This window comes from Rhipicephalus microplus, chromosome 2, assembly GCF_043290135.1.
Source record: "Rhipicephalus microplus isolate Deutch F79 chromosome 2, USDA_Rmic, whole genome shotgun sequence".
NCBI lineage: Eukaryota > Metazoa > Arthropoda > Arachnida > Ixodida > Ixodidae > Rhipicephalus > Rhipicephalus microplus.
The window spans coordinates 197330443-197354418 of record NC_134701.1 but is presented as its reverse complement, the minus strand read 5'-3'; the positions used below and the strand labels follow the sequence as shown (position 1 = coordinate 197354418).

General features: G+C 45.1%; 1 protein-coding gene across 1 annotated transcript in view; it reads left to right on the top strand.

Moving 5' to 3' along the window:
* The first annotated feature begins 9526 nt into the window (after positions 1–9526).
* Positions 9527–23976, top strand: part of Octalpha2R (alpha2-adrenergic-like octopamine receptor) — a 707334-nt gene continuing 692884 nt past the window's right edge. Inside the window, exon 1 of the mRNA XM_075887215.1 lies at positions 9527–9835. The gene's annotated coding sequence lies outside the window, so the exon portion shown is untranslated. The remainder of the gene's footprint in view (positions 9836–23976) is intronic.

Here is a 23976-nt window from a genome sequence, read left to right as displayed (position 1 = left end):
ATCACAGATGCTGTGGAAGAATTGTTTCGCCTCTGCACTTCACAGTTCGGACATTCGACACCATACCATCCCCAGACGAATGGTCTTGTAGAACGTACCAATCGAACTCTTACTAACATGCTCGCAATGTACGTCACGTCCAATCACAAAAACTGGGATGAGATCTTACCATTTATTACTTATGCATACAATACAGCGAAGCACGAGACCACGGACTTCACGCCCTTCTACCTGCTCTACGCTCGATCACCACGCAGCTCCCTTGATACAATCCTCCCATTTAGGCTCCATGCCGATGAGTCCGTGGCCGAAACATTGTGCCGGGCTGAAGAAGTCCGCCAAATTGCTCGCTTGCGCACACTGGCATCACAAGATCGCTCCAAGCAACGATACGATCAACGCCATGATGCCATTTCATTCTGCAAAGGTGAATTCGTGTGGTTGTGGACCCCCCAACGAAAACCTGGTTTATGTCAGAAGTTTTTACCGCAGTACACAGGCCCCTACGTCATTGTAGATCGCTTGACTAACTTGACTTACGTTGTGGCACGCTTGACGACACCTTCTCGTCGGTCAAATTGAACGCAGTTGGTGCACGTGGCTCGCCTCAAGAAGTTTCATCCCTCCAGTGACATAAACTCGCCCAGCGGGCTTCGTCTGTGAACCGGGGATTGCTACGGTATGAGCCGGGCTGTAGTATGTGCCGGGTAGGTAGAAGAGGAAGACGACGTTGTCTGGTGCGGCCTGAGGACTCCATCTTTACCGCGACTGCCGATCTTCATCCTCACCCTGTAAATAAATCCACCTATCCTAACCGTAACAGTATTTTGGTTCTGAACGCACGGTAAAGGATTTAATTCCAGACTACTGTGGCTGTAGTGAATGTAGATGGACCATGGACCACGCTCTCTGTACTCGTACATTTGTTTCAGATGGGTATAACTGTAATCAATTTATTTTCTTATTTTGAGTCCATTGTGAACTCCCGGAGTGAGTTTCGTGGATCCTGTAGAAACTGCTTAGCTTGAGCTGCCAAGCACGATCGTGCGCACACTATCTGGACAAAAATTATGTTGAGGCAGTGATAAAAGAACATAAAATAATGTGCCTCTGCCCGTGCCACCGTGGTATAACAGGCTTGAATCGATTAAAAATAAACGAATAGGGCTTCCGCCAAAAGAAAATTTTGTTTTTAAAAGGAAAAAAAGAAAAAAAAGAAAAAAAATGTAATCTACCATCTAGAGTCACCCCAGCCACGGAAGCGGACCCAGACAGCGGGTGTTTATTTTTATGCTTAGCACAATATCGATACGTGGTTACTTCTTTCTTCACATTTTGACATTTTGATGCCTGGTTTCTTCTCATGGCTCTTGTTCCGCCGTACTCCTGCACGGCCTTTCTCCATCGGCTCTCTGTGTGTCTGCTGTTTGGCCGCAGTCTTCGTGCCCGAAATCTCGTTCTCGTCACCTACTCCGCCGTATTCTGCGTGTCCTTCGCCCAGATTTATTCTCAGGTTGCTCCCTGAGATCCTGTTGTCTCCTGCGTCCTCAAGAAGACTTTTATTACCACGAGCAGAGGCAGCAGGTGCTGCCTCTGCTTTATCCCCCCCCCCTCCCCCTCCCTGTTTACCACCGGATCTCACCACCCTTCCCTATGTCCCCCTCAAAGCTGTAGCCCTCACCTATTATTCATCTGCTTACCCTCCCATCCCACCCTTTGCTCCTAATGTGGTGTCGTTGTCGACCGAATGTGTGTGTAATGTTATCCTAATTTAGGTGGTGTTTTCTAGCTATGTGTTGGTAGGGTGCTCTTACCTGTCGTGGAAGCTCTAAGGGGAGATAGTTATGATTTGAGGGCTGGTGGGACCTGTTTCGTTACCTCTTTTGTGTGGGTTTTGTTTGTTTTGTTCCTGCCATGTATGTTGGTTTGCTTGCCGGCCAATCGGTTCTGGTACTCGAACTTGGTTGATATTCTATGATCTTGCTTCAGTGTTTCTTTTTTTCTCTTGTCTTTTCTTTATTGTTTGTTCATGTTCCTGCTCTTTTCCTCTTTCCCTTTGCTATTCCTCTGTGGTTCCGTTCACTAGCGGCAAACTCCTATAATGTAGAATTTTGTGTGGCGTTCAGTTGCACGGCTGCTCTATCTTTTAATGGTGTCGCCCCTTTATATTTCCCTGGTTTTTCCCTTCGCCCTACTCTCTGTTGGCCTCACAATTCCTGAAGTGGTTCTTTGTGTTTGAATTTGGCGCTCACTGGGAGAGAAATGTTTATGGTTGAATTGGGGTAATTTAAATGTTTGGTATTTCAGTGCCTCCGTGGCCCAAACATGCCAGCCGGGGGTGAGTGCACGACTCTCCTCCTGAGTACCTTTGATTGTGCCGTGTTGTTTCTTTTTTTTCCCTGCTGGTGCTCCTTCGTGGAGATTGCGTGGGTCTGGGATCTTGGCTTAGGACATAATGTCCTTGATCGACCAACGACCCCGCTCGTGGGAGCGTGGGTCTGGGATCCTAGGTAGGGTTAGGGGCCCGTGATCTACCAACAACCCCGCTTATTGATGAAGTTCGGGTCTGTGATCTATTGGTGAACCCTTTGGTTCAGATGGGACATATTGTCCTTGATCGACCAGCGACCCTGCTCGTGGAAGCGTGGGTCTGGGATCCTAGGTAGGATTCGGTGCCCGTGATCAACCAGCAACCTCGCTTATTGATGAAGTTCGGGTCTGGGATCTATTGGTGAACTCTTTGGTCCAGATCTACCAACAACCCACTGCGGTGATGAAGGAACGTAGCACTTGATGTTTTCTGTGTCGAGAATTACATCATGGTGCGTGTCCATGTAATTTCGTGCAGTGATTGCCCCTCCCAACGAAGAAATTGGGCCACGGAGGGGATTTACTTACTTAAGTTTGTTGTGAGAACTTCTCCTTATTTTCTAATTTCTTTTTGTTTTCCTGACTCATACTTTGATTTTTCCAGTCCCAGTGAGCTCCGATGTATTATTATGCTCGTAAGATTTTTTCGTTTATATTCTGAAATATTTCCTCTATCACTGCAATGCTTTCTTCGTCCCCAATAATCTCCAGTTTGGAGTTAGACGGTTTGGTGTATTTTTGTTTCAATTTTTGAATTTCCTTGGCTGTTAATTTGCATGAGTCTCAGTAGTGGTCGAATGATGGTGCTTCAACTCCGCACACACATTGCTCATGGTCTGTTATGGCAAATCGCTTGAAATAAAAAGGGAAACGGCCATCTCCTGTAACTGCCTGAACTAACCAGTAGTTCGGTGGGAAAGATGTTGGGATGAGTTTTGTGTTCTTTATCCATTGGTAAGTGTATGAATCTTTGCCTTGCAGATTCCAGTATTTATTCCATTCAAGCACGCCTTGTTTTCGAAGTTCATTTTTGATGAACGATATTGACATTGGAACTGAGTATTCTTCGCCCTCTTTGGTCGCCTCCTTAGCCAATTGGTCGGCAAGCTCGTTACCTGTAGTTCCCATATGTGCCGGCGTATATACAAGTCTTACCTTAATATTTTTTAATTGGTTTAGTTGTAGTCGAATTTTATGAACAAATGGGTTCGTGTTATTTGGCTTTTTGAGAGCTTCTAGTGTTGATAAACTGTCTGTTACTATCTGGTATGTATTAGTTTGGCTCATTGTGCCCATTTCTTTTATAGCTTCATAAATAGCTACTGTCTCAGCTTCGAAATTGTTTGAGTGTTCTGGAAGTTTCATTTGTTTGTATTTTATTGCTATCTGGACAGGGATAAACATGTGTTGGCTCATACAATTGTGGTGATGTGTTCTCACATGTAATATACGGCACAAACACTAAACGCCACGGTTTGCTGCAGCTCCCACGCTTCCTTGTTCCAACGTTTTCATGGGTTACGCCAGGTTGAATGCTGCAGGAGTAACCTGCATGCTACTTTAATTTTGTATACAATTGTAATTTGTTGCTTTTGTACTCATTGTGTTGCCCTTGTGATGGAACTGTGACTGTTTATTTTTCTTTGTGCGTTGGCTATGACGCCATGCGTGAATGCGACGCAGGCTTCATTTGCACGACGTAATTAACGCCTGCAAGCCCACTCGAGAACTTATCTTTTGTCTGTGAATGGCTTCCCAACATAGTCGACGCACCCCCCAAGACATGCCTCACGAACAAGGCTACTTGAATCGTATGCATACATCGGCCTTCCTCGTGAGAATTTGTCCAGCGTCAAACATTCCGATATATCGAACTCTCTGCGAAATTTTTTGCATAACTCCGATACCTCAATCAATCACAAATATCAGACAATGAAACCAAAGGAAACTCTAGGAAACATTAATTGCAGTAGTTGTGATGAAAAAGAGAACATTCACAAGTGATGAAAAGACGGCTGAGCTTAAATTCACATGTAGATATACCTGATAAATGGGAGAAGAAGACGATCGCGGCCGTAGTTCCTTTTTTAGAACGGCGGATGCGTTATTGAAGGTTGCGTGTTCGGTTCTTGCAAATGGAAAGAAATTTGTGTTTGCGCCATCTTTATTGTCTTCACATCGACATTATGATTTCAACAAATGGTGTTCCTAGAGCTTTTTTCGGTTGAGTGTCTCTCACTTGTCATTAAAGTGCGCCATAGCAAAGAAAAACGGCCCTTAAAAATTGCCTTTCTTGCATTCATTCTATACATGTACGATGTATGGTGAACATAAGTGCAAATAAAAGTTGATTAATCTTTTTAGAATTGCCTAACAATGTATTGACCTACCACTCTTGTTTTTTTCATGTTACAATATTCGATACCGTTTATGTAAAAAGTCTTTGCTCACATACAATTTTTTCTGGCTGAAAACGATTGCGTACCTTGCAATGAAGACGCAATCCTAAGACACAGCGGAGCTGGTGAGCACCTGTATAGCCCTGGGTTTCACTGTTTTGCTTAGTTTTCGCAACTGTTATGTTTCTTTCTATATTTATTTGTTTTATAGTTTCTGTTTTTTTATTTCATTGTTTATATTTATTTTTATTTTGGCGTTTTCATATTCTTTCTTCCTCCGTATTCTTTCTTCCTCTATTTGTTTCTTTTTTTCGATATTTCTGCTTCTTTCATTCCCTTCGCTCGATATCTCCTTCTCTCTCTATTTCTTCCTTGCTTCCTGTTTCTTTCTATCCTATTACCACTGTATATGTCACTCAACTTTTTTCTCGCTTTTGTTTGATTCTCTTTATTTACCTTTTTCTTTCTCGCAGCATTTCTACCTCTGTATTTCTCTCTCTCTCTCTGATTTCTTCTGTGCTATGTTTTATTCTCTCCCCTCCTCTTTCTAACCATTAATAACTCATCCTCATGTTCACTTTCTTTTACCACTCGCTCACCACAATTTACTAGGCAAGGCTATGTTACGCTCTAAAAGGGTGCCTGGATATCCCAGTAGACGGCTGAGTGGTTAGGGCGCTCAGCTTGGATGGAGTGTACGCAGGTTCGAATTCCGTAACGTGAGGTGGATTTTCCTCTCGCCAAAAACTCATCTTTTAAAGACAGTGACGCCAAAATTTTTGTCTGTCTCTCTGTGTGAACATTTGTCTGTTAGTCCACGGTAACAATCGCCCTAACGGCACCAAACAATACCTCAAACCGCCAACCCCATACGCAGCGCCCATGAATATTGCTCAAGTTTCAACGTTTATACTTGTGCAATTGTCAATTAAAAAGCAATTATTGCGCATATCTGAGACACCATAACAACACGTCGATGTTTTGTATATGTGCCTTTCCACTAGAGAAGGCACACACAAGTAATTCTAAAAGAACCGTAGCGTGCCAATGCAACGTGAACAATGCAACGCTATGCCCAAACAGGCAAGTGTTTCTAACGATTTGCTAAGACGACACGGTGGTGGCACCTGCTCGTCGCCTTGCGTTCTACACCTTATCGCCTCCAAGACAGGCGTGCATCTTTCTCCGCGGGCGCGCACGCCCTCCTTCGTTTTTGAAGATAACTGCCAGATGACGCTCGTGTCTAAGGTGCCTCGATGCGCTCGTTTGCCTTCGCTGCACGAACCAAGACTCTCTAACGCAGCGCTTCCAAAATACAATTCACTGATTTTCTCGCACAGAACATAAAATGAACGTTTTGTTCGCTCTCTCCACACGCAAAGCTATTGTTTTTCGATGACATTTCCAGTAAAACATGCATATGTGGGGCCAATTTTTTCTATGGCTTTCTTTTTGTCGCTTCTTCTACCTCTCTTCCTGTTATCTGTCCTTCCTGTTATCTGTTCTTTTGGTTGCGGGACCTGCCAAGGTTCACTTTCTTTTGCTTAGTGTCATCTAGGAGATTGAGCGAAAGACCTGGCTGTACACGTCTTTGTTCTTTGGTGAACTCTGCCCCTCTTCCTACAAACTTTTCCTTTACATCACCAGCTCTTCTTTATCTTGAACGTCACGAAGAGCTGGACAGCAATTCTGTCAACGATGGGCCTTAAGAGGTCCTCAGAACCGTGGCGCAGCGTGTCTGACATGTCGCTGGAAATGTTCTAGGGACACAGGGCTTGTTGCTCACTCTCCTACGCTCCCTTTATCTATTCAAAGATCAATAAAGCCATTTTGCTCTCTCTGTCAAATATTTCTTTCAGTTATACGACTGCCATTTTACATTTTAATAAACTTTGCATGGTTCTCGACCCCTCGAATCTCTTATTTAATATCCAAGATTCCTGCGGCTTGAAAGAGGAAAGCTCCTAACTAAGACCAAAGTGGCTCGGGACGAATCACAAGATACTTCAGGCTATCCCACGAGGGGCCACTTTAATATTAAAACAAAATAACCAGCAATAGTACACGCGATCTTTCCCTGAGGTGTACTTGGGAGTTGTGTGAGGCACAGTCTGTTGGGCGAGGCGTGAGAGGAAGACAGTTTGGTATGGTATGGTAAACAGCTAAGAATATTACCCCAGTTACGTGGTCTCGCCAGTCTTACGATGGACCTCAGTTAACCAGAGTCAACTACAGTGAGCTCCTACCGCAGTTGGCAGTTGTTGCACATGCGAAAAAGCCGTCCTTAGTTTAGGTCTGGGAAGCAGGTCACGCGACACTAAGTTTCTTGATTGAAATGCAACGTTTATCCAGTTTTCATAGCTATACTGGTATAAGTCACAGGAATAAGGTTTAAGTTACTGCACCAAATGGGAGGGAACTCCCATGTTTTGTTTAGTGATTGCCAAGTAATGGCAAGATATAGCAACAAGGCAGCGCGCGAAATATATAAAGCTATTTTTTTATTCCTAAGGTAGGATCAGGGTGTATGTGTGCCCCATCTGTCAAGTTAATACACAATTAATACATATATATATCGATGTGAAAGGCAAGTTTGACATATAAATAAGCTGCTTTTTTTCACATTCGCCATCACTTCCTCTTTCCTATTGCTGCCTCATCTCCTCGTCCACCGGAATGTGTACATATATTCCCGCCATCTGTGCGAAAAAGTAATTGTAAGTGTGCGCCTGACCTTTATCTAAATTTTTTGTATGAAAAGTTCGACGCACAGAGAAAGCTTTTTGCTTTAAGAATTCAGTGCCAACCACTCAAGCAGCTACCCTATAACAATGGTGTGCATACCCGCTATAAGGGACGCAAGAGAAAGACGAGGGCCGACCCTTGCGCTGGCCTTGCAAGGACAATTTGTGGCGGGCAGCACTCGATGGCGCTGTAGCTCCTTGCCACCATGAAGTGGATGCAGTAAGGGGCATAATGGCACATAATGGATACGATAGCCAAAGAGGGGCCACAAGCTCAAAGACCGCGGCACATCATAGGGCCGGAACAGCTGCCTTGAGGCATGACTCCCATTGCTAGCGTCTGTTCCGTCTTTTACACTTCCTTTTTCTACTCTTTTTAGAGAAGAACCACGCAACACCCATCTTGCTCTCCAACTCAGAAAGCCACATTCTCTTTCTTCACCACTCTGAGGAAGCAGAAAGCGATTGTGTAGAAAAGGAGCTTCAGCTGCAGTAGTTACAAGCAGAGAAATAAAACGAGGGGAAAACAATGCAATTCGAGATGGGAAAACTCGCGCTCGGGATGCAGCGATGAAGAAGGGAGAAAACGGGGAGCAAAGCGAACTATGGGTGGGAAGAGTGAAGAGACACTTCGTCCAGCGGCGGCAACTATTGGCCTAGAGAGGAGGAAGAGGCCTTCGGGAGGGAAGACTAGTTGCGGGATAGCTTTGTGAGGAGGAAATGTTTAAGCGAAGAGAAGGGAAGAACGTGAAGGGAACAAAAGGGAGGAGGGTTTTTGAGAGAAATGGGGAGAGGCGACGGGATGGAGTGGAGGAGGAGCCAGGCCCACCGCCACCGACCGGGGCTCGGATCGGTCCGGGCCCCCAGTCGCCGGAGCCCAGCGCCAGTGCAAGCAGCCTGGTCGCGGCTGCGCGCCCTGTGAGCGGCGGCGTGGCGCTACACCACTGCCCCCCTTTCCCCACTCGACGCCGATTTCGACGACTGGTGCCAGGATTCTCTCATCGCCGGGCGCCGGTCCCGAACGCGGACGGAGAGAAAGAAAGAGGAAGGACATTTTAGTGACTTGACGCTGTCGGCGAGTTTAAGCCCGTCTGTGCTGTGCTGTGGTTCCGACTTTAGCGCTTGTCGCTAAGTTTTATTCGCTTTTGAGCAACTTTTCTTGCTGTGGCAGGCGGCAGCGGCGGCACTCGGCAGGGCACAAGTGCGTGGCCCCATAATATTTTCTTTGTGCAGGCCTTTGCGTGTATCGTCCCTGGGACTCGGAGAACAGTTTGGTGGAAGTCGTCGGACGAGCATCAGGAGCTCAACTTGTTCCCCTTTCACGAAGACCCACTGCGTCTAAAGAGCACATCACAGGCTCCCTGTGACTTGGCGAGCACATATTGAGAGATCTGTATATCATAGGCACATATATTTTACTCCTTTGTCAAATAAGCGGCCAGAATGTTTGTTCTTTATTACAAGTTCTAAACAAATAGAAGTGCTTTATTTGCAATTGCATCAGTTTCTAATAGGGCATTATCTTGACTGTCTCTATTCTGTTCTCTAAGCGGCACGTTTTAAATAAGGAAGGATACGTTTCATTCTTTTCTCGCAAGAACAATTGCCGATCTCCACCACTCGAAATTGAGCCATTTTGTCACACGTTACGTACTGTGGTGTCCTTACTTCATGGTTATTTTCACTGTTCGAAAAATCCTGCGCTTATCTACGTAGCGTGCTCAGACTTGAACTGGACCTCAGTGCATCGACGGCGTTCTTCTGCTTCGGCTGACCAGCGGCGAGCGAGTGCTACGGACAACCTGTTTGTGTTGTCACGGACGAACTTTCACCACTCCTTGCGAGCAGAACTGATAAGGATCAGTGATCGTCGTGAACCGCGTTCAGACAGCTCGCGATTCAGATCTGCTGCCTGGATTATCGCGAGTCTCGACGCTATTCCGGCACCGGACGGCATTGAAAGCATCGTCCCTTGCGCGCCGCTAGCATCGCAGCTACGAAAGGCGTGGCTTAGACGAGGCCGCATTTCGTTGCGCGAGCTTCTGAGCTTTGCTCGAGAGCGTTTCCCTGCGTGACCCGGAACGATGTGACAAGACGTGCGCGCCGAACAGTCGTTGCCAGCCGTGAAAAACTCACCGAGGAAAAAAAAAAAGAAACTGTGCACTTGCTTTTCTTCGGGACCCGATTACGAGCCGAAGCTGTGGAGAGTCTTCACGAAGACGTATCAGCGGAAGCAACTCGAAAAGACGCGGCTCCAGCTTACGAGCGGCGGCCTTCTGAGGGTGCAAAACTGAGCCTCGGGCTTCATTTTCGCGGAGCACGGTAAGTTTTTATCGTCAAGTTTTTTTGTTTTTTTTTCGGGCGCAAACCGCGTCACGGGAGCGTTCTACAGGTGCTCTCTTCGAACGCGCTGGTCACGCTATTAGGATATCGCTTCACGAGTGGAACGTAGGACCTTCAAGTGAAGGATTTCACTGTGGCATGACATAGAATGCTGTTCCAGTGGTAGGAATTGTATTGTGTTCGGTTTTCACTGGATCTTTGTCGATGTGGCAACGCACCCATAAGATACTAATCTTGAGCCAATCGTTGGTAGTTCGTAGGTGCTGATTGATGAGGAAAAAGTGACGTGAACGATAGTGCAAATGAATGAGAAAAATCTTCGCTTTACCAAGGACCTGTTCTCGTTTGAGTCTTTTTTTTTCTACAGCATTGCGCTTCAGACAGTAACGTTTTCGTGTTAAAATAAAGCATCACGCTGCAATTTATCTGTACGCTTCAGCGTTTTTTCACCACTTCTGTCACTCGAAAGCAATAATTTAGTTGACAGGTTGTTCAAGGTAATTCGAACACTCTTCGCTACACCGGTGTTGATTAGATTTCGGAAATTTCACACGGCCGCACAAATAAATAACATTTACAGCAACAAGTCGTGTTCTTCCAGAACATTTCGTGGACCTTACAACAGCGCGAATTTTTTTTTGACGTCGCATGTTTCATAAAGGAAAGGGTATTTGTGCTTCTAGTTTTTGTTTGCACGCTTTTGCAAACAAAAATAACTGTCGCTGAGTTTCTAAACAATCGCCAAAACGGGATGACGAATAGTAATCATCGACTACTTTTGTTGCTTACGGGCATGAAGTTTCTAAGATGAACTGTGCCCCGTCGCGGTCTTCTAGTGGCTAAGGTACTCGGCTGCTGACCCGCAGGTCGCGGGTTCAAATCCCGGCTGCGGCCGCTGCGTTTTCGATGGAGGCGAATATGCTGTAGGTCCGTAGGCTCAGATTTGGGTGCACGTTAAAGAACCCCACTTTGTCGAAATTTTCGGAGGCCTCAACTACGGCGTCTCTCGTGATCTTACGGTGGTTTTGTGACGTTAATTTTCGCATATCAATCAAATAAAACAATCTAAGATGAACGGCTTTACTAAACGACGCTGCACAAATTGTGCAAATAAGTTGTAAAATGTGAGTAAAATAAAAAAAGAAAGCTAAACAGCACATCTTATTCTTAATTAGGTTGTTCGTTAATGGCTCCTAGGCTAGTGCGGGACGAAAACACCGGCAGTGAGCGGGGCTTCACGCTTTTGTGAAAGATACAGCTAACAGCTGCATTGATATTGTTAACATTTCGTAAACGTTCTTGCATGTGCTGATTCGCGTCGTTACACAAAGCTGTATCCACCGTGCAACCGACAAAGCGAGCAACAATGCTGACATTCACGCAAGCGTTTTCCATGCTAAAGTGGTTAGCAAGATGTGGCACCATATGGCTGTGGTTGTGGCAGTAAATGTGGCGTATACGCAGTAAAATAAAAAAAAACTGTGTGCACGCGGCGCTTCTTTGTACTTCTAGAGCATAAAATATGGTGAAATAGCATCTGCGAGAGCGCCTCGTTACAATACGAATAATAACTGTCCAAAAGATTACGGCGAAGTATTCTGACGGAATGGGTGCTTATCTCAGCAATTTCGCTACGCAACTTCAGTAATGACAATTTGTGCTGGCCCGTGCTTTTGTTAGCGTGCACAAAAAAACACCACAAGAAAATCAGTGCCTCATGGTCTTCTACACTATGAATCTGTTGTTTTTTTGCAAGATATTTTGTTAGGTTCTGGCGAAATTACTTATATATGCATAGAATGCAAGTATGACCATGTTTGTGCTCATGAGAGCATAACATATGAAACCATAATAGGAGTATGCCGTCATTCACGTTATGACCCTCAACATGTTGCAATTTATAGAGGTCAGTTTTGCCCAGTTTACGAACCTTTCGTAACGACCCCTTGTCTAGCTTCATTACATCATTGCATATCAACTTCAAAAAAAATCAACGATTGCCTTTTCTTTAATTGATACTAGGCCATAATTTGTGATTTGGAAGAATCCCAGTTTTAACATTAAATTGACAGGTATAGCGTATTTGAGGCGCCACTCTACTTTGATTCACCCACCACTATAACTTTTACGTGGTAGCCTAATGAAGTACTGAATAAAGGCAATCCCCTTTATTTTTCTCTCAGAGGCAGAGAAAAATGTGTAGAGAAAGCTTAAGCAAGCGCAAAAAAAAAACTATCTGGTTTGTTACCTTTCATTGCGTGGAACAAAAAGTAACAAAAAAATGAAAGTGCAAAAAATAATAAAAATCAGCACGTACAAGTGTATACACGCCTACAGTGGTCAACTATCATGTCTAGAACGAAGCTTCGTGCTCGTAACTGGAGAAGCAACATCCGCAGTCGTAGATACGCCACATCAGAGCATACGCGGCGCCAAAAACACACTTCCCTTGCTATTTCGATCCATATTTGTCACCGCAGATGCAGCAACCGCTTTGGTCATTGAAAACACACATGGTACAAAGGTAAAACAAATTACAAAAAACGAACCAAAGTCGGTATGGTATGATGCCTGAAACCAAGAATAAGTTCGCAGTATAAAATGCGCCGTGGGCGAGTGGGCTTTTCTCGGTGGTGTAGATTTGGCAGCCTTAAACAAGGTGCTGGACAAAGAAAACACGGACAAGGAAGTGAACGAGGACTGCGCCTGTCCTCGTTCACTTCGTTGGCCGTGTTTTTTTTTTTTTGCGCTGCGCCTTCTTTAATGATGTAAAACAGACTCGCCCAGCAGCATGCATTATTGAAGTTGACACTGCTTCGAAGGCCAAAGCAGTCGCCGCGGCCAAGAACAAGGACAAAACCTGCAAGGCAGGCACATCATTGCCGTCGCGCGTGCTCTGATGTTGGCCGCTTCAAACTATAGGTGTCGCTTGTATACTGTTTGGAGTGCGGTACTCCGTCATTCTAGACGTGAGAGTTGACAACTGTACACTACAGAGCGGGATTGTCATAGTTGCAGATCGAGGCTGGTTGACAACGGAAACTTCAGCAGCGCCCTCATCGCTTTAGCTCGAACGTGTCGACATTCCGAAATTGTTGGCTCGGAATGTGGCTGTTTATGAGTGGAGTAAATATTTCTGTGGCGATTCAACCAGGGAACGCTTCATCGTTCTCTCACTTAAGATGACCGTCGCCAAGAAGAAATGAATCAATAAGCGTAAACGTCTCCAAGGGGCTTGGTTTTAACCCGAGACACCACGCACCGAAAGCGAATGTCTAAACTGTGAGCTATGGAGGCACACTTGTAATGCTGCGCAGTGCTCCTTTATGGAATGCTGAAATAAGCTCCATTCCTTTCTTAGTCACTGTTCGTACTGAATACACTTGAATATATGAATTAGTCATTATCGCGGTTCCAAACAAGTGTAAAGAGAGAGTGAATTTCGGGGAGGCTTCGTTGAATATTGTGGTAGCGATAATATATCTGTGTCGCAACATGTTAAGTCGACGTGGTGGGTTATACATACGAGCTCAATTCAAACTTTGCGAAAATTGAACGCGAAAGTCTCGTTTTGGTGGTCGCGCGATGTGCGTTCTGGAAGTGCCGTTCCACACGCCGAAGAACGCCGTAAAGAACATTAAAGATGCCACGCTCATGCCCTCAGAAAACACTTTTCTAGGGACGGCCACAATGAAGCTATACGGGTACGGATCACTTAATACACACTCAGAAGAGATCACATGAAGATTTATTACAAGCTTTCCAACTTGACAGTTCCATGGATTTATGCACTAGAACCGCGGACTACCACTGTTCATAAAATTCTTGTCGCCTTTCGCAGAACACCCAGACACTGTTAGGATGCTTAAACGAAACGGCCTTATTGAAATAGATTATCTTTTCTCTAGTGAGGCCTTACACAATCTATTGCGTCTTTGCGATAGTGCGACACTTGCGCAATAGAAAGGAGCGAGTGAGTTTGAAGGGGCATTTAAAATTTTGCTTGTGACCCAACGAAGTGAGCGGTCTCGTGCGCCCGTTTTCCTATGAAATAGGAAACTTTCGCTAACAAAAAAAAGTGGCCGGCTGCATTTAATGACTGCACATTTTGAAACTCGTGCAAAGCTACAAACTTGAAATTAGGGGAGAAACAACAGACGGGTGCCAAACTACCAACAGTTTAATGCCAGAGCATGCCTAAGCTTCCACACATGCAAACTAAGGCACCAGCTCAGCCGAAACGAGTTCGTATACATTTCACGACTCTTTGGCCCATGATCGAGCCACTGCACTGATACAGGCGCGGAAAATCGACGTCCTGGGTATCGTCACACTTATTGTGCTAGGTATTCAAGATAAACTGAGAATTGAGCTGTCGCTGATAAAAAGATAGAGCAGGCGAAACTTAATATAAAAAAATTATGAAAGAGCCCGTTCATGGTCCATCAACAGGACATGCAGCAGTCTTGGTGACCGCTAAGCTGTTTCGCACGATATTACATTGGTTTAAAGCATTTGTGTCATTGGGGTCTATTGCCTAATTGCAACTCTGTCGCACATATCGAGTTCAACAAGCAGGGTATTTTACTTTGTGGGATATTCTGGTCGGCCCAACTTAATTCTGGCTCGAATCTACGGAGCCTTCAAAACGGGGGCGAAGGACCCTCGGCTTTGAAAATCTGTTTTTGCGCGAGCACTCATGTGTCAGTCATATACGTGCGTGGAATACTGGCACAAACTTTTTGCTCAGATAATGACGCGTCCGGCTGCGGTAGCCTAATTTTGGTGAAGGCGTAATGCGGGAGGCCCGTGTTCTGAGCAGTGCGTCAAAGAATCTCAGCAAATCGAAATTTCTGAAGCCTGTCACTATGCTGTCCTTCCCAATTATATTGGTCTTACGGAACGTGGGGTGTGAACCTCTCAACAACAACAACAACAACAACAACAACAACAACAACAACAACAACAACAACAACAACAACAACAACAACAACAACAACAACAACAACAACAACAACAACAACAACAACAACAACAACAATATATCGCACTCGTTTCCATAACAGATGGAGGGCATAGATCCATGTTTCATGCGTGTCTGTTGCCTACATTTTCTTACCACTCTCGTGGGCGTGCGCGCAGCATTTGGGCAACGTCTATAAGGAACAGTGGACATTTCAGTCGTACAAACTGCGGATCCTTTTGACGTAACGGCCACCGCAATATTAGGTCTGTTACTACTGACAGATAGCAGCGATGTTTCCTTTTTGCATTGTTTTCTTCATATTCGTCATGCACTTTCATTGCATATGGGGGGGGGGGGGGGGCTGCTTTCCAGGCACTGTCTTTATAGCTGGACATCGTCTGAAGATTTGACTGCACTCTTTCGAGAGGGAATTCTGTAAATGCCTCTATCGAACAGTTGTTAATGTTAACGATGCCAATGAAAATATATAGCGGATGTTATTACAAGTAACTGTAATGTAAAGGTGAAGAAAGAAAACGGGGCGAAAATATAACTTGCCGTGTGCAGGGACCATACCTGTGAAATAACGCTTCCGATGCTCTACCACTGAGCTACGGCGGCGATCCACTTTGTTGGGTATATATATATATATATATATATATATATATATATATATATATATATATATATATATATATATGGAACAACAGTTACTCTGAATTCCATTATGATAGCCATGCTTGTGGTAGAAGCGTCCGTGAAACGGTCATCCACATTTTAGTCTTTATGTAGACTTGAAACGCCCTAATCTTGTGCCTAGCCGCATTTCCTTTGCAATTATTTTATAAAAAATGCTGTTCATTTTGTTTTTGTGATGTGTTAACATGCGTATTAAAACTGACCCTAACAATTCCGATACCCAATTTAAGTACATCGTACAATGCTTTGCCCATAAATTAGGTTCGCTCTCATAGACGACACTACAGAAGGCATTTCAGAAAATGAGTAGAAAAATTCTTCAAAAATGGAAATACAATATTTGCTCGTAAATTGCTTGTTCTCTAGCGGCAGAAACCTGAAAATGGCTCGAGACAGCGATTCCTACCGTAACTGAAGCAATTAAATAATTCACTTTTTAATTGCTGGACTCATTATTGTCTAATCAAATGAGAGAATAGAAGCTTCTCGGGCAAAGAACCCCCCCCCCCCCCCCGCCGTTTTGAGAGTTTGAAAAAAGTGGCCTCCAATAAGTATTTAGGACCAGTGCTCTTCGGCTAAATTAATCGTTGAAACAGAAAGCAAAGTGCTTAAGAGTAGAATTAGCGGACGATCAGAACGACTTCGCTGTTCACACTGAATGCAGTGGCGTTAGCTCTTCTCCATTCATTAGCGTATACGTGCGCCGTGTGTGCCGATTCCAAGCGCAGCCCAGCCAAACAATAAGGGATTTCGATCGATCCTCGATGAAACTACGCTCGCTCATAGCGCGCGTCTCGGAAGAACAGAGAAGTTGTGATTTCCCGCGCGTTCAGTTATCGCCGGTGATATTGGACAGGTTTCATTGCGTCGTTAAAAATAGCACCGGTTCAATTTTTGAAAATACCGAACTGAAAATGAGCACTTCGCGAAAAAAAAGGGTTCAAATTCTCTTAGTTCATCCGACCACCTGTATCCAATAATTAGTTGCTTTATTTAACAATACTGCCGATCTCGCAAGATATTGTAGCAAGAAGGGTGTACTTATAGAACTGGAAAAGAAGTCCGGCCATATATGTGTCTGGTGGGGAATGCAATGTTTTGTATGAGAGAAAGAACGAGCTTCAATCAACGAAAAATATTCCCATTGGGTGAGATTCGAACCCGCGTCTCAGCGATCTAAAGGCGATGGTCGTACCCACTAGGCTATCTAGGCACATAAAGCATAAGCATGTTAGTATACTATCGTACGTCTACAGGAAGCGAAGCCGGAAGAATAAAATGAAGACGATGAAGAAGACGGCGGGAAGAACGCGGGATTGTTTATGATGATAATTTTCTATCTACGACACAGAACGAATTTCGACGTACCAGCTCTGCTGCATCAAAAACTTAGATTTTAATTTATTTCTTTACAATCTTAATTGCGTGATTGGTGAATCTAGCAATCTTAAGATATTTTCCGCTACAAAAAAATTGGGTTATGAACACAATCAGTGAATATCGCATTTTTCTTAGTATCGACTATATTTAGACACACTTTTTAGAAAAACCGTGTGAGTGTGTAATTTAAGCTGTAGAGCAGATGAAGGCCCATTTCAGTGTTGCAGCTAATGAGCGCAGCTAGTTCATTGCAGCCATCTGGCATGTTAGATATTTTGAATAATATTCACACGTCCCCTGCTCTAGCCTACAATGTCGAGCATTAATTACTAAACTCTTTAAACTCTCAAATGTCTACCGAGGCTTCGCCGATTAAAAGCGCTGTCTCTCACGCACCGGGTATGGGTGGGCATCGTTACTTCATAACCGATATTGTAAATGTGTTTCATTAATATGCGACGTCAAGTTATTCAGGGAAGGCCCGCGCTCTTCGGCGGGAGTTAATATAAAGTTCGGGGCTTAATCATAACTTTTCCTCTTAGAAATTACTTATGCGCGTTTCTGAAGAGCATTGATTGCTTTTCTTGGCAAGCAACTCCCCCCCCCCTCCCCGCCCGTCCTACACACGGAGTCAAGAGCTATAGTAAAGTTGTGATCATAATGCGTAGGCGTTTCATGTCATTATCGAGCCGTTCCCTCCAGCCTCACATACTGGCGACTCGGGGTATACCAAACAAAAAGTATAAACATTGCTCCTGTTAAAACGATTATCATCTACTTCTGCACTTGTGCACACGCCCCGCTGCCGTGGTCTAGTAACCAAGGTACTCAGCTGCTGACCCGCAGGTCCCGGGTTCGAATCCCGGCTGCGGAGGCTTTATTTCCGATGGAGGTGGAAATTTGTAGGCCCGTGTGCTCAGATTTGGGTGCACGTTAAAGAAACCCAGGTGGTGGAAATTTCCGGAGCCCTCCACTACGGCGTCTCTCATAATCATATGGTGGTTTTGGGACGTTAAACCCCACTAATCAATCAAATCAATCAATCGCTTGTGTACACGTATCCGCTAATCATACGTTATAGATGCACTCATAGGAGTGCATCTATAACGCGCAGTGAAATGCTGAACAGATATGTAGTATCACAAATGACAGTGAAATCGCAATATTGCCAGAATAGTCACCACTTGAAATTCAGTGCTATTGTGTAGCCTACTCCATTTATTTTTTGAACTTACCAATAACCTGTGTGTTGGTCACGAAAATATACCAGCTTGATAATGAACTGCCTTGCAGTATGCCTAACAATTGAACATTGTTGATGTTCAAAATGTTTTGTCCTTTCTCGCCCAACGTGTTCTGTTCTTAACATCGCCCGTCCCTGCGATTCCACCACGGGCCCTAATTCCGCATTAGTGATCACTGGACGCCCAAAAATGAGTCGTAAATTGATCGCAGTGGGGCAGTGACGATCTTTCTTGCATCAAACTTTTCAATCTTGTCTGCTGTGATTCTATTTTGTAAGTTAGGGTTGTGGCAGAGCTTCTGCTTTCTAGTTCGAAGACACAAGAAAGAAAGGAAGAAGAGAGGTTGAAGAGCAGGAAAGACGCAATTTTTTCAGCCCAATCACAACAACAAAAGCGCCAACTTGCTGTTTAACGACTACATCTAAAAGCATCCTCTCATCAACAGAAACGACCACTCACCAAAATACGGCGCCTAAAGAGAGTATATGCGCTTGCCTAAGCGTAATATATTGTTTTTTTTTGTTTGTGTTTAAAGCTGGGAGCAACAACACTATAGCGATGCATCTTTGTGCGGTACCCCAACTGAAGGTATATTTTACGATGCGCGTCTACCCTCATTGTTGCACAAAGCCTGTAAAAAAAAAAAAGCTGTAGTCTTCGAGAAAGAGGTGGCCATTTTCGTGAGCCCGAAGGGCCCGCATGGGCGTATAGCGAAGTAATGTTCTCGCCTAAACAATTTTTACTAGCAAAAAGAAAGAAAAAAAGGAACAAAAAGAACGCGGCACAAGGATCGGATATATCGTGTCATGACCGTGTACATAGCACGAGGCCATGACTCCTGCGAGTGACGTCAAGCTGTCCGGGAGAGAAAACATCGCGTCGAAGGCACAACAGGCGATTTATGACGAATGGTCGAAAATGATTCGCGTAAGTAGAAAAATTGAGGGCACTGAAGGATGACAAAGAAGCGGTGACGTGAAAAAAACAAAACCGAAAAGAAAAAAATGCGCACATACGCTCCCAATCCGGAGACGCCGTCGAAATATATGGGGCAGAAAGTAAATTCCCCTTTATTTCCATTCTTTCGGGACGATGCCCCGCTTCCAAACCAAGACAAAAGCAGCAGCCAGAGAGCATCCAAGCAGCAAAGTTTTTCTCATCGCTTTCGAGACGTCACTGGCTCAGCTGCCCGTGCGTTTCTTTCGGGGAAGCATTTTCCGTGCTTCGCCCTCGACTTTCGTTTTGTCGAATGATTAGTGGCTGCCTTCCTATTTCGCTGCCCGAAGCTAGTCTTCGGAGCCATTTTCTTTTTTTTTTCGCCGCAGGCAGTCTGAGTGCGGGTGGCGAAGGAGGGGAGAGGCTTCAGTCTTACCGGCTTCTCACCAGAGTGCGGCAGTGTTTATGAGGCAGCTTGTTTGCTTTTACGGCGTGCAACATCTCCCCCAAAACGACGGGAGAACAGACAAACAAGCAAACAAATCCGACGCATCTGGCGAATGAGACGAAGCTGGAGAAATGGATTTTGCCAGAAAAGCGAGAGAAGGAGACTGGGGCAACCGGCAACTAGAGAGATGAAGGAAGAGGAAAGGAGTGGCAGGGGAAGTTATGTGCTCGCGGGACGACACGAGGGGCAGTAGTGTGGTCCAATTCCCGGAAAAGATGGGCCTCAGAAGAGGCCCTTTGAGCGCTTTGGCAGATATAGGCAAAAAAAAGCGAAATAATAGCATTCATGGTAAACAAAAGAGCGTGACAAGCAGAGAGATAAGCAAGGCGGGCTTTGTTTTTGCGATCGCAGTTGGCAGTTATCGTTGCTCCACGCTTCCTTCTCTCCGCATTATCGCTTTCTAGCATTTTTTTTTTGTAGAAAATACTGGGAAAACGGGTGTCCTCGCTAGAAATAAGAGCCACCTGATACGTGCTCCCGCTCGGCAATTTCTTCGTCATCCACCACGTCTATCGGAAAAAGATGATGGTGTCCTACCCTATCCTGAGCCCAAGGCCTATAAAGTTGGGTGCTCCAAGATTCAGGAAGACGCAACACGGGCATATAAAAGATATGTACGAGCAGAAAACAAAAAAAAACAGTACAAGATTAGCTCACGACATCAGCGACACACAAGAGTACACGGATTATTGGATGCGGAAGCACAAGTCTGGGGACGATAAACGCCAGCTCGGAGAAATGGAACGCGAAGGCTTGCCTGGAAAGAGCAACAGTAGCTTCACTGGGGAGCCCCATTTTTAGATAGAGGCTGTCAGAACGTTTTCTACGTGGAAGCGGGATAAACGATTGAAAAGTTAACCTTCCTCTTTAACGACCAGAAAATTTGTGGGATAGCATCTCCGAAACGTTTAAGCGGGTTATGGTGGCTAGACCAGCAGGCAGATGTCGAGAGAGAACGGCAGAAAATATAGGCAGCTACAAGGTTGCTGACTGTTCGCTCGTGGTTACAAGTTAGTTTCTTAGCTTTTGTTTTTGAACAGTGTAGTCAATATTAATCAGTGCTAGTATGCCATTACACTATACAAGCAAATACTCGGCATTTTCAAGCAAATCTCATGAAGAGACACTCCGTGATACAATATTTCTTGCTTTATGGAACCATTTTACAGTCATAACTGATTTTATTTCAGTCACAAGACGTTGTCTTGACCATGTCAAACGTTCCAATGGGGGTGGAAAAGCTGTAGGTGCTTGTGCTCAGATTTGGTGCATGTTAAAAAACCCCAGGGGGTCAAAATTTCCGGAGTTCTCCCCTACGACGTCTTTCATAATCATGTGGTGGTTTTGGGACATTAAGCCCCACATATCAATCAACCATAGCGAACGTTTCCAACACAAGTGTTCGAATAAACCTGTGGATCGCCAGTGAACCCTTCGAATAGAATGTTAGGTCACCACGATACTGAGGAGTCCTTCATTCTGATTGTCCCGTCTTCAAAATGGTTGAGTAGGATGAAGAGCAAATGTCACTGTGCCGAGCATTAAGCGCCCAGTGACAGAGAAGGCACTGTACTGTTTCCACGCCCACAGGCAGTGGTGTTGATCACCATGTTGAGGAATGCTCATAAGCATTCCTAAACGCAAATAGCGACCTTAGCTTACGCAATAGAATCTGGTTTCTTAGGTGAAGACTTCATATAAAAGTCGATTGCTTATGTTTTGTATCCAGGAGAATTAGGCATGCATGACACGGAGCTCGTTTTGTTAACGTATGATGCAATGAATGTGCAAGAATGGGTAGCTTCCGTGCAGCGCCTGTCCTAGAAATGGTACTCAGCGATATTGGTGGTTTTGTGAATGGCCTCAGTTGGCAACTGGAGTGACTCGTTCAGTGAACTAGACTACTGGTTCGTGCGAGAACGTACGGGGCCCGGCGGCGAATTGTCGATTTTAGACAAAGGATTGCCATTTAAGGTTCGCTTTAGTTTAGGTCATAGAATGTACACTCGGGACCAATTGCGGGATTCCTTTGTCCAAAGGTGCCCCTGTGTTCTTTATACATGCGTGGTATTATATTATTGTAGGTTTAGATCCTCACGTTTTTCACATCATTAAGCAGCCGTACTATAGGAAGGATATGCCTGAGGTTTCTGTCTTATAGTGCTGAGAGCAAATGTTACTTTTGCCAGAGTAAATGCCGAATGCAACACATTAAAGAGTATATTCAGCAATTTGGTCTATCTAACCTCACCTTTACCCCCCTGCCCATAAAACATTGTTTCAGTTTGGTTAGAAAATTTTCTAAAATATAAATAATGGAAGAATTCATATATTGCTTTATTCATAAATTTCCTATGGGCCTGCGTTTGCACTTCTTTCCTTTCCAGCTACGTGATGCTCCCAAGTTCTCGATAAATTCTCTTCTTTTTCAACTAAATCTACTTCTTCAATCACTGAGTGCTTTCCGCTTTTCCGTTAATTCTTCGGAAGTTAACTTTTAGGAATGTAGACCACAGTTTTTATCGCTTCTAGAAGGGAGCCATATTTTGCCGGATCGCTGAGGTTCACGTGCAAGCAATAGCGGTTATAGCAGGGTTTGTTGCAGCAGCACATTTTAGTTCTAGATCCCGGTAGGAAGCATGACGCATCGTCAGTGGAATAGGAGGAGGGAAACAAAGAATATGACAAAGTAGAGAAACTGGAAAAAAAACCAGGGTCTCGTCCATTGATGGGGGAAGCCGATGGGGAAGAGACTGTCCTGCAAGTTGTGGCCGCTTAACTGTATACGCGGAAGTTGAGGACGCTTCTACAAACGGCAAGATGCTGTGGAGAGCCCCAAGATTGTGAGGCAAAGTGAACTGGAGGTTGTCCGTGGTCATGGCCGGAAGGCCCTGCTGCCTGTAGGCAGTAATGAGCCACGAGCGTTCCTTTGCCAACGCTGGACATTCACAGGGAAAGGGCTAAATAGGGTTGGAGTCATCACAACGTTCGCAGGTCAGCAGGAGGAACCGTCCCTTAGCGTAAAAGCGCTCCGATGCCCACATGCGCGCGCAGGCGCCGGAGAGCGTGGCACTCTCTCACGTAGCGATGGTGCCATCAGGGAAATACTAGTAACTCCTGCCATTGGCCACTCAAGGATACAATTGGAGGGTTATTGTCAGCAGTTTGTTCAAGCACTGTCTTGAAAATCAGAGGAAGCAATGACTATTCTAAGTGGCACACTGGGATGATGGACGGTTAGGACCAGCGCGTACGCCTGCTCATTACCAGCGATTTCCAGATGTGCTGGCCTCCATAGAAATGAGACAGGAATCTCAGTAAAATCAAATGAATAGATGTTGGACCTCAGCAAGGACTTCGTAAGCCCAGGTCATATGTGGTTCACAAGGCACTGCAGGGTTGGCTTCGAGTCGGAGACGACGCCTGGTTGCTTAGAAGGGTCCCAAGGCAGCACGTCAGCGGCTTGGTGGAGACTTGCTAATTCAGGTGCTCGCTGAGAATGGGTTTGACGTATGACTGCCCCATCCGGGATGGTGCAGGCAGCGGTGGTGGATCCGTTAAGGCATTCTAAACCATCAGCGTACACCACCTCCTGCATTACAATTGCTAGTGAAGCCTTGCAGACAAAGTGTGGCGGCCTGCAAGGCACCCACTAGATCTTGTATTGCAGGTGATGATGCACGCCGTTTGGTTGCCCTGCCAAGCGACAGGTGGACATCCACCGGGCGGTGGTGTGATGAAGGCAGGATGATTACTACGAACGGATGCATGATCACCTGCTCATGGAGCAGGGAGAGACTTCCTATTGGTGAGGACGGCTGCTGGGGAAAACTGGCAAGCACATCACCATTTCGAGCGCAGTGTGTTTGCCTGGGGATATTTCGCACATCTTCGGAGAAAGAGGCCATTCTCCAGCCTCCGCCAAAGTTTCGGTGACCAGCGAGTGCTTTCTAAGCCTTAGGATACCTTGAATAGCACTTAAGTGCAGTCCCTCCCTCTAGCTGCTGTGAGTGACCAATGGCTGCCATACAGCAGCCCTGAGTTGTAGCGGCTTCTTAGTGAAGCAGCGAGTCATGTGTAACTAGTGACATTTCTCGCGCATCAAGCCTTTCCTGGTACCAAATCTCTTTTGCTACGCGTCGGGATAAACACGCATCTGAAATTGTCGGGGTTTCGTGTGTACACTTGCTTTTATTTTCTTACATTGTTGTTATGACTTACTGTTTTATATTTCAACAAGAAAATTGTGCAATTTCTTCAATTCTGATCTTTATAACTAATCCTTTCTTACTACAGAATTGTCTCTGGAGGTGCCACCTCCCTGCCCTCCCTCTCTTTCTTTTCTTTTTCTCTATACTTCTTACTTCGAAACTCTCTTACCGCTTTT